Below are 18188 nucleotides of genomic sequence, written 5' to 3'. Positions count from 1 at the left end.
AACATTTGTAGCTGGCTTGGTGTTTACATTTCTCTTTTGGTAGCTTGCAGGGTACCTTCCTGTACCAAAGATGCTAAAACAAAAGGGTGAAGGCTCTAATTAGGCCCTTTCTCAACTTCCCCATGTTTTATGAGTCTTGTAGGTGTTGTCTTCAGTAATGGGGCCTTGCTGTCAGTTTGTGGAGAGCAACCTATAATCTTGGCAACAACCTGGGTTGTTTGGGGATTCCTATAGGACCCCTTAGACCAACAACTCAATTAGAGGTAAACCAATCCCAGTACTGGAAGTTTTATTTGATGAGAAAAGATGGCCAGTTGGGATTCTGTCTCATCCATTATTTGACAATTTCATTTATATCACCTTCATATTTGTATATATTTTAGGAAGAGTTCTTGTATTAGATTTTCAAACTACCCCTCGAATGGGCCTTAATTTTAGCTGTCTCCTCCTTTAACCCCTTATCCCCTCCCCACTTGATCCTCCTGTTCTAGTACCACCACCATCCATCCATAACTATCTGTTCTATTTCCCTTTACTAACACGATCTGTCTCTACCCTCTTGTCCCTTACTCTATACCTAACCCGTGGTTCTACAGATTGCTTGGTTGTCACCGACTTAACAACTAATATACATGTATAAGTGAATATGTACCATATGTGTCTTTCTGGCTCTGTGATACCTAACTCGGTATGATTTTTTTCTAATTCTATCCATTTGTCTGAGAATTTCATAATGTCATTTTTTTAATGACTGAGTAATACTTCATTATATAAAGGTACCACATTTTATTTATTCATCCTTCTGTTGAGGGATATCTAGATTGTTTCCAGTTTTTGGTTATTATGAATAGGGTAGCAATGAACATGATTAAGCAAGTATCTCTGTAGTATGATTGAGCATCTTTTGGGTATGCCCAAGAGTGGTATGGCTGGGTCTTGTGGTAGATTGATTCCCAGTTTTTTGAGAAACTGCCACAGTGGCTTCCAAAGTGGCTGTACAAGTTTACACTCACACCAGCAATGGATGAGTGTTCCCCTTGCTCCACATTCTCTCCAGCATGAACTGTCACTTGTTTTATCGATCTTAGCCATTCTGATAGGTGAAAGATGAAATCTCAAAGTAGTTTTGATTTGCATTTCCCTGATGGCTAAGGGTTTTGAACATTTTAAGTGTTTCTCAGCCATTTGAGTTTCCTCTATTGAGAATTATCTGATCTATACCCCATTTTTAATTGTTATTTGTTTTCTTGACATATAGTCTTTAGAGTTCTTTATATATTTTGGTTATTAGCCTTCTATTGGATGTGTAGTTGGTAAAAAAAATCTTTTCTGATTCTGCCTCTTTTTCCAAATGACAGTGTCCTTTGCCATACAGAAACTTCTCTGTTTTATTAGGTTCCATTTATTAATTGTAGATCTTAGTGCCTATGCTAATCGTGCTCTGTTCAGAAAGTCTTTTCCTGTGCCAATGAGTTCAAAGCTATTTCCCACTTTCTCTTATATCAGGTTTAGTGTGCCTAGTTTTATGTTGAGGTCTTTGATTCATTTTGTGTTGAGTTTTGTGCAGGATAATAAATATGGTGCTATTTTGATCCCTCTACATGTAGTGATTCAGTTTGATGAGCGCCATTTGTTGAAAACGTTATCATTTTTCCAGTGTGTATTTCTGGATTCTTCATAAAAAATCCAATTCCCCTTCTCATCCTTAGCTCATTAGCAGACCACCAGATATGGCCACACTCATCCTTCTGCCTAGATACCTCGATCAACAGGCTGGCCTTTGGAATGTTCTAAACATTATATTAATCTGATAAATATATCATGGTCCAACCATAATTCCAGAGGTGACCATTTACATGACTAACAAACATCTAGTTGACTCCTCACATCTCCAATAGCACGCCCCTTTGTCAAGGTCATTGATGTCCTCAACTTTGCTAAAACAGGGGTCAATTCCCAGTCCTCTTCTTATTTCACCTAAGCAGAATTTGACCAGTTTGATCAGCCCTACAAGCATTTCTTCACCTCCAGAATCTCCTCTACCATATTAGTTGATTTTTCTTACTCTGCCGAATTCTTCATCCTCTGAATTAGATGTTTTTGATGTCAGTCCTCAGATCTCATCTCTTTAACATCTTCATTGATATTTAATGAAGATATTTCTTGTAATTCCACAACTTTAATACTATTGTCTATGATAATTTTTGTATTTTTTTTCTAGTTCGAGCATAACTTCTGAATCTCACATTTAAATATACTGTTGTTCACTTAACATCTTCATTTAAGTTACAAATATTTCAATCTGAAAAATAAGAAGTTGAAATCCTGGTATTTCTCACTCTAATCCTGTGTCTCCTGCTTTCTTGTTCATCTCAAGTAATGACAAGCTGATGCTTCCAGTTGCCCAGAACAAAAACTTATAGTCGTCCTTGAATCTTCTCTTTTTTCTATACCTCAAATTTACTATGTCATCAAGATCTACCAGCTCTATGTTATCCAGAAATTCATAATTATTGCCTGTCACTTCCTCCAGTACTACCATTCTCAAAGGAGACAGCATTATCTTGCCTAGATAGCTGTGAGAGTTACCAAAATGCCTTTGACTTGTCCTCAGCATAGAGACAAAATTAACCTTCAAAATGTGTATCAGAATATATTTCTCTACTACTCAAAGCCTCCAACTGTATCCCACTTCGTGAAGAGCTGAGTCCATACAGTGGTTTGAAAAGGCTTCTCAGCAGATGCTTTTCACTTCTTACTCATTTCGTACTTACTACTGTCCCCTTGTTCCCTCTACTCCCGGTTTCCTGCCTCCTAGCTGTTCTTTTGTGTTCACTCTTTCAAGCCTCCGCCTTTGTCCTTACATGGATCACTGGTCACTCCTATGTCCAGGTGGTTCTTTCTTTCTCTCACCTTCTGTATTAGTCAGGGTTCTCTAGAATAACAAAATTTAATAGAATCAATATGTGTGTGTCTCTGTCCCTGTCTCTCTGTCTGTCTCTGTCTTTCTATCTCTCTGTTTCTGTCTCTGTCTCTCTCTCTTTCTGTGTGTGTGTGTGTGTGTGTGCGTGTGTGTGTGTGTGTGTGTGTGTGTGATTCATTAGAATGACTTATAGGCTGTGGTCCAGCTAATCCAACAATGGCTGCCTATGTATGGAAGGTCCAAGAATCCAGTAATAGTTCAGTTCATGAGGTTGGATATCTCAGGTGGCCTTCCATATAAGCCAGGATCCCAAACAAGTAGACTTTAATGCCAGTGACAGAATAGACTAGAGGACAGAAGGAAGCAGGCAAAAAGAGAGCATTTCCCTCTTCCATGTCATATATATATATATTGGTTGCCAGCAGAAGGTGTGGGCCAGATTAGCGGAGTGTCTTTCCACTTCAAAGATCTAGATTAAAAGTGGGTCTTCCCCAGAGGTGAGTATCTGGGTCCAACCCGGACCCCATCCCTGGGCACCAGCCACACCAGGAAGACCTGCCCAACTTGGCCCCAGGTTCTGGCCACTGGGCAGGTCCCCTTCTAGCCCCACCAGGAGGGATCCCCTTTTCCAAGCCCCCTGGCAGCCCCTGCAATCTCTGCACCCTGCCCCCATACCCATCTGCCCGAGACCACAGCCACTTCCTGAGACTTAGAGACCGGCCACCAGCTCCCATCCTGCCCCCAACTTCCCTTCTGGACCAGAGTAGGACAAGAGAACTCCCTTTTGGACAAGAGAGAGAGACTTCCTGAATCTGTCAGCTCTTTCTGAAACAAGTACACTGATAAGACCAAGAAGGAACCACAAGGAGATGGGCAGATGTCAAGGCAGAAGTACATACAGCAAAATGAAGAGCAATACAGCATCACCAGAACCTAGCCCGCCTCCAACATCTAGACCTGAACACCAAAAATTGGAAGAAGCAGAAGAAAGTAGCCTTATGAGTAACTTCATGAAGAAGTTAGAGGCTTGTGTAGAGGAAAAGACAAGAAAATTGGAAGAACGCTGTAAACAAGTAGAGGAAAGGGCAAACAAATTAGAAGAAAACAATAAAGCCCTGGAAGAAAACAATAAAGTCCTGCAAGAAAACATTAAAGCACTGAAAGAAAATCATGAGAAAGCAATGAAACAAACAAAGGAAACAGTCCAAGAACTGAAAAGGGAAATTGAAAAAATAAAGAAGACACAAACAGAGGGAATGCTGGAAATAGAAAACCTGAGTAAAAGATCGGGAACTTCAGATGCAAGTATAACCAACAGAATGCAAGAGATGGAAGAGAGGATTTCTGGCATTGAAGACACAGTAGAAGAAATAGTTTCATCAGTCGAAGGAAACACTAAAGCCAACAAAGTCATGAACCAAAATGTCCAAGAAATTTGGGACACCATGAAAAGACCAAACCTACGAATTATAGGGATAGAAGAAGGTGAAGAATACCAACTCAAAGGCACAGAAAATATATTCAACAAAATCATAGAAGAAAACTTTCCCAACTTAAAGAAGGAAATGCCTATGAAGATACAAGAAGCCTATAGAATACCAAACAGACTAGACCCCCAAAAAAGTCCCCTCGACACATAATAATTAAACAACTAAATGTACAGAATAAAGAAAGAATATTAAGAGCAGCCAAGGAAAAAGGCCAAGTGACCTATAAAGGTAAACTGTCAGAATAACACCCAATTTCTCAATGGAGACTTTGAAAGCCAGAAGGACCTGGACAGATGTAATGCAGACACTAAGAGACCATGGATGTCAGCCCAGACTAATATACCCAGCAAAACTTTCAATCATCATAGATGGAAGGAACAAGACATTCGAAGACAACGCCAGATTTAAACAATACCTATCCACAAACCCAGCCCTACAGAAAGCACTAGAAGGAAAATTCCAACCAAGGGAAGTCAGATACACACTCGAAAACACAGGCAATAGATAAAGCCACAACAGTAAACCCCAAAGAAGAGAAGTACACACACACTACCACCAAAAAAAACAGGGATGAAGAATCACTGGTCATTAATATCCCTTAATATCAACGGACTTAATTCACCTATAAAAAGACATAGACTTACAGAATGGATACGAAAGCAGGACCCATCTTTCTGCTGCATACAAGAAACACATCACAAATTCAAAGACAGACACTACCTAAGAATAAAAGGCTGGGAAAAGACTTTCCAATCAAATGGTCTTAAGAAAGAAGCAGAGGTAGCTATCCTGATATCCAACAAAATAGACTTCAAACTAAAATCAATCAAAAGAGATCAAGAAGGACATTACATACTCATCACAGGAAAGATCCACCAAAATGAAGTTTCAATTCTGAACATGTATGCCCCAAACACAAGGGCACCCACATATGTAAAAGAAACATTACTAAAGCTTAAACCACATATAAAACCCCACACATTAATAGTGGGAGATCTCAACACCCCACTTTCACCACTGGACAGATCTCCCAAATCAAAACTTAACAGAGAAATAAAGGACTTAACTGATGCCATGACCCAATTGGACCTAATAGATATCTACAGAACATTCCATCCTAACAAGAAAGAATATACCTTCTTCTCAGCACCCCATGGAACTTTCTCTAAAATCAACCACATACTTGGCCACAAAGCAAATCTCAACAGATACAAAACAATTAGAATAACCTCCTATGTTCTATCAGACCACCATGGTTTAAAGTTAGATTTCAACAACAACAAAAACTACAGAAAACCTACAATCTCATGGAAACTGAATAATGCTCAACTGAATCACCAATGGGTTAAGGAAGAAATAAAGAAAGAAATTAGACTTCCTAGAGATCAATGAAAATGAAGACACCACATACCCAAACTTATGGGACACTATGAAAGCAGTGTTAAGAGGGAAATTCATAGCACTAAATGCCCACATAAAGAAGTTGGAGAAATCCCACACTAGTGACTTAACAGCACACCTGAAAGCTCTAGAACAAGAAGAAGCAAAGTCTCCCAGGAAGAATAGATACCAGGAAATTATAAAAGTGAGAGGTGAAATTAATAAATTAGAAACTAAGAGAATAATACAAAAAATTAATGAAACAAAGAGTTGGTTCTTTGAGAAAATCAACAAGATAGACAAGCCCTTATCCAAACTAACCAAAAGACAGAGAGAGAGAATCCAAATCAACAAAAATCAGAAATGAAAAGGGGAACATAACAACAGACATTGAGGAAATCCAGAGAATTATAAGGTCATATTTCAAAAACCTCTACTCCACAAAACTGGAAAACCTAAAAGAAATGGACATTTTTCTGGATAGGTAACACATACCTAAGTTAAATCAAGACCAGATAAACTATTTAAATAGTCCAATAACCCCTAAGGAAATAGAAACAGTCATTAAAAGTCTCCCAACCAAAAAAGCCCAGGACCAGATGGTTTCAGCCCAGAATTCTACCAGATCTTCAAAGAAGAGTTAATACCAATACTCTTTAAATTGTTCCACATAATAGAAACAGAAGGAACATTACCAAACTCCTTCTATGAGACTACAATTACCCTGATTCCTAAACCAAACAAGGATGCAACAAAGAAAGAGAACTACAGACCGATCTCCCTCATGAACATTGATGCAAAAATACTCAATAAAATACTGGCAAACAGACTCCAAGAACACATCAGAACAATTATCCACCATGATCAAGTAGGCTTCATCCCAGGGATGCAAGGGTGGTTCAACATATGAAAGTCCATCAATGTAATACACCATATAAACAAACTCAAAGAAAAAAACCACATGATCATCTCACTAGATGCAGAAAAGGCATTTGACAAAATCCAACACCCCTTCATGATAAAAGTCTTGGAGCGATCAGGAATACAGGGAACATACCTAAACATAATAAAGGCAATATATAGCAAACCAACAGCCAACATCAAATTAAATGGAGAGAAACTCAAAGCAATTCCGCTAAAATCAGGAACGAGGCAAGGCTGTCCACTCTCCCCATACTTATTCAATATAGTACTTGAAGTTCTAGCCAGAGCAATAAGACAACATAAGGAGATTAAGGGGATACAAATTGGAAAGGAAGAAGTCAAGCTTTCCCTATTTGCAGATGACATGATAGTATACTTGAGTGACCCAAAGATTCCACCCAGGAATTGATAAAGCTTATAAACACCTTCAGCAACATAGCAGGATACAAGATCAACTCAAAAAAATCAGTAGCCTTCCTATATACAATGGACAAAGAAGCTGAGAAGGCAATTAGAGATACATCACCCTTTACAATAGCCAAAAATGACATAAAATACCTTGGGGTAACACTAACCAAGCAAGTGAAGGACCTATATGACAAGAACTTTAAGTCCCTGAAAAAAGAAATTGAAGAAGATGTCAGAAAATGGAAAGATCTCCCATGCTCATGGATAGGCAGGGTTAACATAGTAAAAATGGCAATCTTACCAAAAGCAATTTACAGATTCAATGCAATCCCCATCAAAATACCAACACAATTCTTCACAGACCTGGAAAGAATAATACTCAACTTCATATGGAAAAACAAAAAAACCCAGGATAGCTAAAAGAAACCTGTACAATAAAACAACTTCTGGAGGCATCACAATCCCTGATTTCAAGCTCTACTATAGAGCTACAGTAATAAAAACAGCTTGGTATTGGCATAAAAACCGACATGTGGACCAATGGAATCGAATTGAAGAACCTGACATTAACCCACACACCTATGGACATATAATTTTTGACAAAGAAGCCACAAGTGTACAATGGAAAAAAGAAAGCATCTTCAACAAATGGTGCTGGCATAACTGGATATCAACGTGTAGAAGGCTGCAAATGGATCCATATCTGTCACCGTGCACAAAACTTAAGTCCAAGTGGATCAAAGACCTCAACATAAATCCAGCTACTCTGAACCTGCTAGAAGAGAAAATAGGAAGTAGTCTTGAACGCATTGGCATAGGAGATCACTTCCTAAATATAACACCAGTAGCACAGACACTGAGACAAACAATCAATCAATGGGACCTCTTGAAACTGAGAAGCTTTGTAGAGCAAAGGATACGGTCAACAAGGCAAAGCGACAGCCTACAGAATGGGAAAAGATCTTCACCACCCCACATGTGACAGAGGACTGATATCCAGAATATATAAGGAACTCAAGAAATTAGACATCAAAACGACCAACAGTCCAATTGAGAAATGGGCTTTAGAACTAAACAGAGAATTCTCAACAGAGGAAACCCAAATGGCTGAAAGACATTTAAGGAATTGCTCAACATCCCTAATCATCAGGGAAATGCAAATCAAAACAACTCTGAGATACCACCTTACGCCTGTCAGAGTGGCTAAGATCAAAAACACTGAAGACACTTTATGCTGGAGAGGATGTGGAACTAGGGGAACTCTCCTCCACTGCTGGTGGGAATGCAAGCTTGTACAACCACTTTGGAAATCAATATGGCGCTTTCTTAGAAAATTGGGAATCAATCTCCCCCAAGATCCAGCTATACTACTCCTGGGCATATACCCAAGAAATGCTCAATCATACCACAAGAGCACTTGCTCAGCTATGTTCATATCAGCATTGTTTGTAATAGCCAAAACCTGGAAACAACCTAGATGCCCTTCAACTGAAGAATGGATAAATAAATTATGGCACATATACACAATGGAATACTAGTCAGCAGAGAAAAACAATGACATCATACGGTTTGCAGGCAACTGGATGGATCTAGAAAAACTCATCCTGAGTGAGGTAACCCAGACTCAGAAAGACAAATATGGTATGTACTCACTCATAGGAAGATGCTAGATGTGGAACAATGATGACTGGACTGCTACTCACATCACCAGTGAGGCTACCTGGAAAATGAAACCCCAAAAAAGACACGGAGAAATGGATGAGATCTACATGAACAGCCTGGTCATGAGTGGGAACAATGAAGGGCGACGGTCAAGGGAAAGAGAGTGGGAGATCCTAGCTGGGTCAAGAAAAGAGAGGGAGAACAAGGAATAGGAGACCATGGTAAATGAAGACCACATGAGAAGGGGAGGAAGCAGAGAGCTAGGGAGGCCCACGGAGATTCACAAATATACCCCCGCAAAAGACTGCTGGCAATGGTCGAGAGACGGCAGGAACTGACCTACTCTGGTGATGGGATGGCCAGACACCCTGATATTTGTGCCATAAACCCCATCCAAGGACTGAGGAATCTGGATGCAGACATCCACGGCTGGGCCCCTGATGGAGCACTGGGAGTCTAATTAGTGAGAAAGAAGAGGGTTTATATGAGCGAGAATTGTTGAAGCCAAGGTTGGATAAAGCACAGGGACAAATAACCAAATGAATGGAAGCACAGGATCTATGAACCAAAGGCTGAGGGGCCCCCAACTGGATCAGGCCCCCTGAATGGGTGAGACAGTCATTTGGCTTGATCTGTTTGGGAGGCAGCTGTGTGTTGGTGCCAGGTCCTGGGCTCGTTGCATGAGTTGGCTGTTTGAATCCTGGGACTTATGCAGGGACGCTTGGCTCAGTCTGGGAGAGGGGGACTGGACCTGCCTGGACTGAGTCTACCAGGTCGATCCCGGTCCTCGGGGGAGACCTTGATCTGGAGGAGGTGGGAATGGGGGTGGGCTGGGGGAGAGGGAGGGGGGCGAGAGGGGGAGAACAGGGGAATCTCTGGCTATTATGTTGAACTGAATGGTGTTGTAAAATAAAAAAAAAAAAAAAAGTGGGTCTTCCCACTTCAAAAGATCCAATTAAGTAAAAGATGTGTGCCCAGCCCTTTTAGGTTTTAGTTCATTTCGGATGTAGTCACAAGAATAGCCATCACTTCATTTACTCTTTGCTCACAAGTCAGCTTGCTGGAAATACTAGCTAAGTTGCCAGGATAAAAGTCTACACAGACTCTGGAAATTTCTTTGCTTTTTAACTGATTTATTCTTCTTATTCTTCTTCAAACCTTCTAATATTTTATAATACACATAGCAATTGTTAATTAGAATGTAAATGTTATGAAGGATGTTTTCCCCTGTTGTATTCTTTTTTTTTGTTTGTTTGTTTGTTTGTTTTTCGAGACAGGGTTTCTCTGTGTAGCTTTGCGCCTTTCCTGGAACTCACTTGGTAGCCCAGGCTGGCCTCGAACTCACAGAGATCCGCCTGCCTCTGCCTCCCGAGTGCTGGGATTAAAGGCGTGCGCCACCACCGCCCGGCTTTCCCCTGTTGTATGCTTTCTGTTTCTCTGATATCTAGGGCAATGTCTGATACACAGAAACCTCTGAGTATTTGCTGAGCAAATGAATACACTGTAAGAATGGCTTGTAACATCTAATCAACAATTAAATAAAACATCTACAGGAAAATGGATAATTAGACTAATTGCCAGGTAATTATCCAGTGCTACTAGATAATGGAAACACTTTTCAGAAGTCAGCAGCATGTGACCTAAATCCTCCCTGTTATTCCTCAAAGCACTGACTCTCTGCATGATCATTAAGTTCCCTCAACATCTCAAGAAATGTGATAATGGGCTTCAGCAGAAGAATAGTTATTAACTCCAGCTCACTCAGTTCCAAACTTGATTTTTTGTTTTTTAGGTTTTTTTTTTTTTACTTTATATGTTTAGAGAGAGAGAGAGAGAAAGAGAGAGAGAGAGAGAGAGAGAGAGAGAGAGAGAGAGAGAGAGAGAATAAAGACAAATTGATGGATTTGATAAGTTAAATTACTTATCCGTTGAAGAATCTAGCCAATTAGAACTCTACATATCAATTAGGGAAATTTATCTCCCTAATTAGTTATCTGCTATACTCTGGGTTTTATTTTTACATAACACAGAGCAGATGAAACAGCAACAGCTTCATTGACTCTACAGAAAAATTGAAAATATACTTTTACATTCTGTGTGTGTGTGTGTGTGTGTGTGTGTGTGTGTGTGTGTGTGTGTGTGTGTGTGCATGCACATGTATGGAGGTCATGGAACAATGTGGAAATCAGTTCTCTCCTTTTCCCTGTGGGTTTTAGGGACTGAACTTGGGTCATCAGGCTCAGTGGCAAGAGAAGTTACCTGCTGAACTGTGTCACAACAACTTGCCAACTAAAGCAGCCAGGGCTACAATAATTTACCAACCTGTTTAACCATAATTGTTTGCTTCTGTTCAAGGGAGTAAAGCTGATGATTTTATGGAATCTCAAAGTCTGATTTTTCTCTTATACATTATCTCACTGCTCAAAACCTCTAAAATCTTATTTGGTTTGTATTAATAAAGAAACATAAGTAACTTGATTTCTGAAAATATTTTTACAGAGACAGGCTAGCCTTGAAAATGCTAAGGAGTCAAGGAGGACCTTAAACTTATGAAGCTCCTGCACTTGACCCCAAAAGCTGGGATCGCAGGCAGACACCACCATCCCCTGTGTTTCTGCTGAGAGGATCGATCGTAGGGCTTTACACACACTAGGCAGGCACTCCTACAACTGGCCTACATCCCCAACCTCTGAACAAATTCCCACAGCCTTCTCCTAGGTCAGAGTCTCTGCATTTGCTGTCTAGTTACTTGTTATCAGATATGGCCATTCTTTGCTCCTGACCTGAACAAAGAGCTGCTTATGCAGCACATATAAGAGGTTATTTACACTTAAAACACAAACATGGCACATTAGAAACATACACTGTGAACATTTGAAACACATCTGTGGGAAGCAATAACAAGTTGGTGGTGGGCAGAATGTTGGGCTTACACCAGCCAGGTGTGGACTTAACTCTTTCCTTTTAGGGGAAGAACACAGAGAATGATTTGAAAGGGCGGCAGGTGTTGCTGATGCTCCCTAAACAAACCCCTGTTCTGACATCACAAACAGGAGAAGCCGATGAAAACCTGGAGTTTCTGCTTTTAGCTTGTGAGTTGACTTCGTCATGACTCGTCCTTCATAGTTTTGGCAGGTTTTGTGGTTTCCTAATGCTGTCTCTCCACCCAGCCAGGAAGGGTAACCTAAACTATATTAACCAATTTATGTACTTTTCTTACATACATGTTACTTACCCAGTACTATTTGGTATGTATCCACTACACATACACTCTTCACGAGATGGTGAGCATCTTGTGGAGAATGCATGGGCACGACTTCTGTCCTTACAGAGCGAAATGGGGAGAAGGCCAGCAAGTAACATCGAAGGGTGGAAATTTTGACAGATACTGTGAAAAAAAAAAAAAAAACAGTAAAGTTTACTGAGCAAGTCATGATTAAACCAAAATTTTTTAAATGGCTGAAAATACTCTAATATTAGAATCTTCGTATAAAAAGAATACTTGATGCTTCTTCAACTTTGAACCTAACATAGATACCTGGGTAAGCAGAAATGAGTTTCTTCCTCAGTTTAAGCATCTGTACCTTGTGCAGAATGTTCTATGATGGCTCATGAAGACACAGAGCTAGAACAGCTTGGGATTCCTGAAGCAATCTACTTTATGAATTCTACACTATTTACCATGTTGAAAAAGACCAAAGTGGGCTCACACTCTATCTACACGCATCAAGCACTGATGGGAAAATGTGACATCTACTCAATCTATGAGTTTTTGTACCAACAATAAAGTAATGATTCATAGATTTGTTTTTCATTCACTTTACAAATTAGCTTGATATCAACAGGAATTTCCAGGGACTGGAGAGATGGCTCAGCAATAAAGAGCCCTTGCTCTTATTCCAGAAGATTCAACTCCCATAGGGCAGCTCACAGCTGTCTGTAACACCAGTCCCAGGGAATCCAGTGCTCTCTTCTGGACTCCACAAAGATCAGCATGCATGAGGGACACACACATAAAAAAAATAATAATTCAGTTTAAATAAAGCTTTCAAACTTACCCAATTGATTACACACAAAGACTAAGGCTTTGTACTTTGCCAATGAGTCCACTGAACATACAGTTTGCAATATAAGATTTAGTACCAAAGAGAATGTGAAGCAATGACTGAATTCTGAGATAGATAATGGCTAGACGTTTTGGGACTTTTATTCCATTGCCTGTTTTATAGTAGTGCTAAGTTGGTGAAATAGTTTTTATGACTGGAGCTGTAATCAAGTTAAAGGGAAAAGATAAGGAACAGCTACACAGTTCTTGAGATCAAGAAAAGGGCTACATGACTACCTAAAATATTAGACCTCTTCCTTTAAGGTATGTGTGCCTGCGTGCATGCATGCATGCATGCATGCGTGCATGTGTGCGTGCGTTCGTGCGTGCGTGCGTGTGTGTGCGTGCGTGAGTGCGTGCGTGTGTAGCATGTGCATATGCAAGTGTGTGTTACACAATACACATAAAAGTTACAGCCAATAACAGTTAATGTTTTGTATTACTGGTCGAAATTAATAGCAAGGATAGAAATTGCTTGGAAAAATAAACATATGGACTGATCAGAACTAATAAACACTATAGACTGTTGTGACTGATTAACTTTAACAAAAGGTTACCATTCTGTACTTCTTTTGGTGGTAAAGTATGTACTTTTGACCTCATAAGGAGTGACCTAAGCTGTGACCTACTCTAAGTGGGATGAGAAATAATGTGTGGGTTATCACATTTCACCAACTATCTTTTGACTAATGCTAAATGGTTGCGTGTATCAAGCACATGATGAAGTTGTTGGTGGAAGACGAGTAAGGATGCTTTACTTTACAAACAAAGGCAGGATCGTTATCTCAAAAAAATCTGTGTTTCAGGGAAGCAGAATTCAAACCTGTTCTAGCTGATAGTGTTTCTTTATGTGCAGATGAACCGAACCTTTTGGATAATCTGACAAAACTACTGAATGCTCTCCACATATGCCCATTTACTCAAAATGTTTTTATTTTACAATTTCAAGGAATTCACTGACTTTCATGAATTCCTTTCAGAGACCTACTACATTGCCATAAGAAACAGCAGAAATGTTGATCCAGTGTGGTGCAGTACAACGATGAGATACTGAACTAAGTGATCTCCAAGCCAGCAGAACGTAAACCTGATCAGGAAAGAATTCAAGAAGACCAAAATTTGATTGGATTATTTTATAAACTTGTTAAGGACTATTATCGACCTTTTGCATATTTGATATCAAACACAATGACATAAATTTAACTATATGTATAACTGAGTCCACTAGATATTTAAGTCTTTGCCTTGTCATTTTTGTCTCCAGTAGAGACTCCACTGAACTTTGTGATTTATGGTGCAGTGATTTCATTACAGTGTCTAATAGTATGCGATATGGATTGATAGTTTTATTTTTATGAGTGATCATAGCAGCAGCAATAGTAACAGCAGGTGAACACATCTAGTAAAAAAAAAAACTTAGTTTAAATTGGCTTACAAGGATTATTCTATCTAGTATAAGTTTATTTATGATTTGTTAAGATGGTAAACCAAGCCATATAATTCTAACATATTTAAACGCACCACCAAACTTACAATTTTGTGCTTAGATGTAATGAGTGTGTAATATACAGAGTACCTCTGCCTTCAAAAAAGCCTCAGTCTACTTAAAGAGACAATGAGCATGAGAAAATTTAAGAAATAATAGGAGGAGGATGAAATGAGATTTGCACAAGGAATCTAGTTTGAAGGTGCCTAATTGTAGCACTCATTGCTTACCAGTAAAGGTTATGTTCTTAGGGGGAAACAGCTTCTGCTGTGAATTCATGATAGGGATTACTATGGAAGGAAAGCCTATCTCAGGCAGAAAAAAAATGCATTCACATTTATTGTTGGTCAAATAAAAAAAATGTAGTTGCAATATTATGCTTTGAATACCTGCTTGGTTAGGCTAAATATTTTGTATATGTGCAGCCCTAAAAAATAGAAAAGTGAAGTAGATTGATAATGTGAAACAATGAGTCAGAACTCGTTCATAAGTTCTGCTTATTGTTTCCTTGGCTGTAGATCCTGGCATCTTCCCTAGCAACATTGATGTTGGCTTCTCTCATTCTAAGGGGGCTGTTCTGTCAGGCTGGTTCTTTGTGTGATAGACCAGACGGTTCCCTGCCAACAAATTCAGTGCTCCTCCTGAGCCCTGCCACGCTAACCTCTCCCAAGCACTCTTGCAGATAACTGAAATATTATAGCTTTAAGTGTATACCTTGACGATGTATTGAAGTTACTGAATTGTGATTGAAGTTATTTTTGAAATTGCAAGTAGTTCTGAAAACAACTCTTTGTGATGTCATTGTTGGCATGAAAACTGATGAAGGAGGAAAGGGGAATATTTGGCTGAGACCGGTGAGTGGGCAGCTGACAGTGTGGCCTGGGAAGCAAGCTCTAAAGGAACAAAGGGGCCCAAGGTCACATTTTCAGAAGTTGCCTCAAGTGCCAATGCTGTGTTCTGTTGCCTCTGGACCCAGAGTCCCATTCTGAGTCTGACTCGGTGTTCACCAGTACTTCAGCAGCAGGAAAGTCACCCACCTGTCAATGCAGCAAATGCATGTTAGAATAAAGCATCTTTAATCATTGATTGTATTCCCTATTATGATTGTGGGACAGGCAATGGTGCATTTATGAGGTTAGCTTGGGTAATTATGTCACCTTTATGCTATTCTCTTTAGGTAATATTAATGGGTTATCTCTTCACACAAAAATTCTCACAAAATACAGAATCTTCAGATTGAAAGAATTATCAAGCTACTGTCATCATTAACTCCTATTGTATAATTTCCTCCAAGAGCTTTTATCCTGCAGAAAGAGTTGCTTATGGTAAAATTCATGATCTATAGGAAAAGGAATAGTCATTTTTATCATGTGTGTTTTTGAATGAAGAAAACCTGTATGTAGTAACAGTAGAATCTAAATAATGGCTAATAGCTTTTATTCTAATCTGAAAGTAAACTATGATAATAATAGAAACTGTGCAAATCAAGATAGAGTATACAGGACTGTGCTGTAGCTCAGTGATAGACTGTATACTTAGCATGCACAAAGTACTGGATTCTATTTCCATCACCAAAAAAGGAAAATATGCTCAATGACTTTCTGAAGGAATTAATATACTCTCAATACCCCTTCAATTTTAACTCAATAATGAATTTTCATTCTGGAAAGGCAATAGCTAAATAGTGTCCTTTTGCCAAAAAAAAAATCTGCTAGAGATGAATTTAACACATTTGAAATATTTTTCTGAACAATTACTTAGTTAGCTATGGATCCAAACTTTGAAATTAATCATTTTCACTTTGGCTTTCAAGGAAAAGTAAGGAAATAATTATTGTCTACTATAATTATAAAGGAACATTATAATTCTATTAGCTTATCTCATAGCATATCCCTTAGCATCTTAATTATCAAAAATGAGAAAATGTGTGTTCGGGGATTTAACATAACTCACTCCCTGCTGCATAGCTGGGTGATGGGAAAACCTTCTTCCATCGCTCAGCTTTTGAGGTCTGAGCCCTTTCCACAGCTGTTCAGAGCAGGGCAAAGTGCGTTCTAAAGCTTTTTTTTTTTCCTAGCTTTGGAGGCACATCTACATAACATTTATCAAAATGAGAATGTTTATGTTGTGTCAGATTATAAGAATACTAAGTAGTTATGAAATTGCATGTCAAGAGAAGTGATTAGTATAAACTCTATCAAGAAAGTTTTGGTTTTTCGAGACAGGGTTTCTCTGCGTAGCTTTGCGCCTTTCCTGGAGCTCACTTGGTAGCCCAGCCTGGCCTCGAACTCACAGAGATCCACCTGGCTCTGCCTCCCGAGTGCTGGGATTAAAGGCGTGTGCCATCACCGCCCGGCCCGTGCGCCACTACCACCCTGCCAAAAGTTTTTTAAATGTGTGATCTTAACCTTTTACAGCAAGCATTATTTTCTCCATTGAGCTGGTATACATGATGTGTATGATATATTTTTTTAAAGATTTATTTATTTATTAATATGTATACAGTGTTCTGTCTGCATGTATGCCTGCAGGCCAGAAGAGGGCACCAGATCTCATTACAGATGGTTTTGAGCCACCATGTGGTTGCTGGGAATTGAACTCAGGACCTCTGGAAGAGGAGTCAGTGCTCTTAACCTCTGAGCCATCTCTCCAGCCCTTCATATGATATATTTTGATCATATTCTTTCCCATCATCTAACTGCTCCTAGTTAGATCATTCCCACCTTGCTAATCATCAACATCATTTTTATTCCCTCTCTCTCTTTCAAATAAAAAAAATGAAAATCAACACAAAAGATAGATTTTTTAAAAAATACCAAAACAAAATAAATATGGCCAAGTATTTTTTAGAATGATTTTGAACAATAAACTTTAAACTCATCCTCAGTGGTCTCAACGGTGTCTAAGTCACTGAAGTTTCTGGACCCCCTTAAATTCCAACAGTTAACCATTAGGGATGGAAATATGGCTCCACAGTTAAGAGCATTTTCTGTTCTTGCAGACGATGTAGGCTCTGTACCCAGCACCCACATGGCAGCTTCAATCATTTGTAACTACAGTTCCAGGGGATTCGACAGCCTGCTCTGCCCTCCTCTCCCTTCAGGCCTCTGCAGGCACCAGGTGTGTGCCCAGTGCACGTACGTGCACGCAGGCAAAACACTTGCATCAAAGTAAATCTCTCTTCTTTAAAGGATACGTGTTGTCAGGAGTGGCGCACTCCTTTAATCCCAGCACTCAGAAGACAGAGGCAGGTGGATCTCTGTGAGTTTCAGGCCAGTCTGGGCTACAGAGCAAGTCCTACGCCATCCAGAGCTACATAGAGAGACCCTGTCTCAGAATAGTCAAGCAAATTAAAAAGGATATCTGTATCGTTATGTTATTCTTGATGTATAAGTATTTAAAAACATGTACAAAATTTATATAAATAAGAAATGAACAGGCCAGCGATATAAATTATAGTTATCTGTAACAGACCTTTCTTTCCTCTCTGACAAATCCCACCCTGTTTTTAGTTTTGCCCAGATGAACAGAAGTCGTTTATGTTTACTACATGTAACTCGGAAATAATGAAAGCCCAAATCAACTGAATTTTCTTTTTCAAGTTGAGATTTCTAGGAGAAATAAAAACAGGATGGGTTTTTTTTCTAAATAGCTGATCAATTACACTTAATTTTTTTTTCATTGAAAGCAGCATGTTTAGAAGACATAGAACATTTTATAAGAAAGACTTTCTCTTTTCTGCTTCTTGCAAAAGATCCTAAACCTGTTTCAAAAGAAAAGCCAACAGGATGCAAAGCCTTGATATTCCTC

Source organism: Peromyscus leucopus, chromosome 8a, assembly GCF_004664715.2.
Source record: "Peromyscus leucopus breed LL Stock chromosome 8a, UCI_PerLeu_2.1, whole genome shotgun sequence".
In the NCBI taxonomy this organism is placed as follows: domain Eukaryota; kingdom Metazoa; phylum Chordata; class Mammalia; order Rodentia; family Cricetidae; genus Peromyscus; species Peromyscus leucopus.
The sequence above is the reverse complement of the archived record's forward strand: the minus strand, read 5'-3'. Positions refer to the sequence as shown.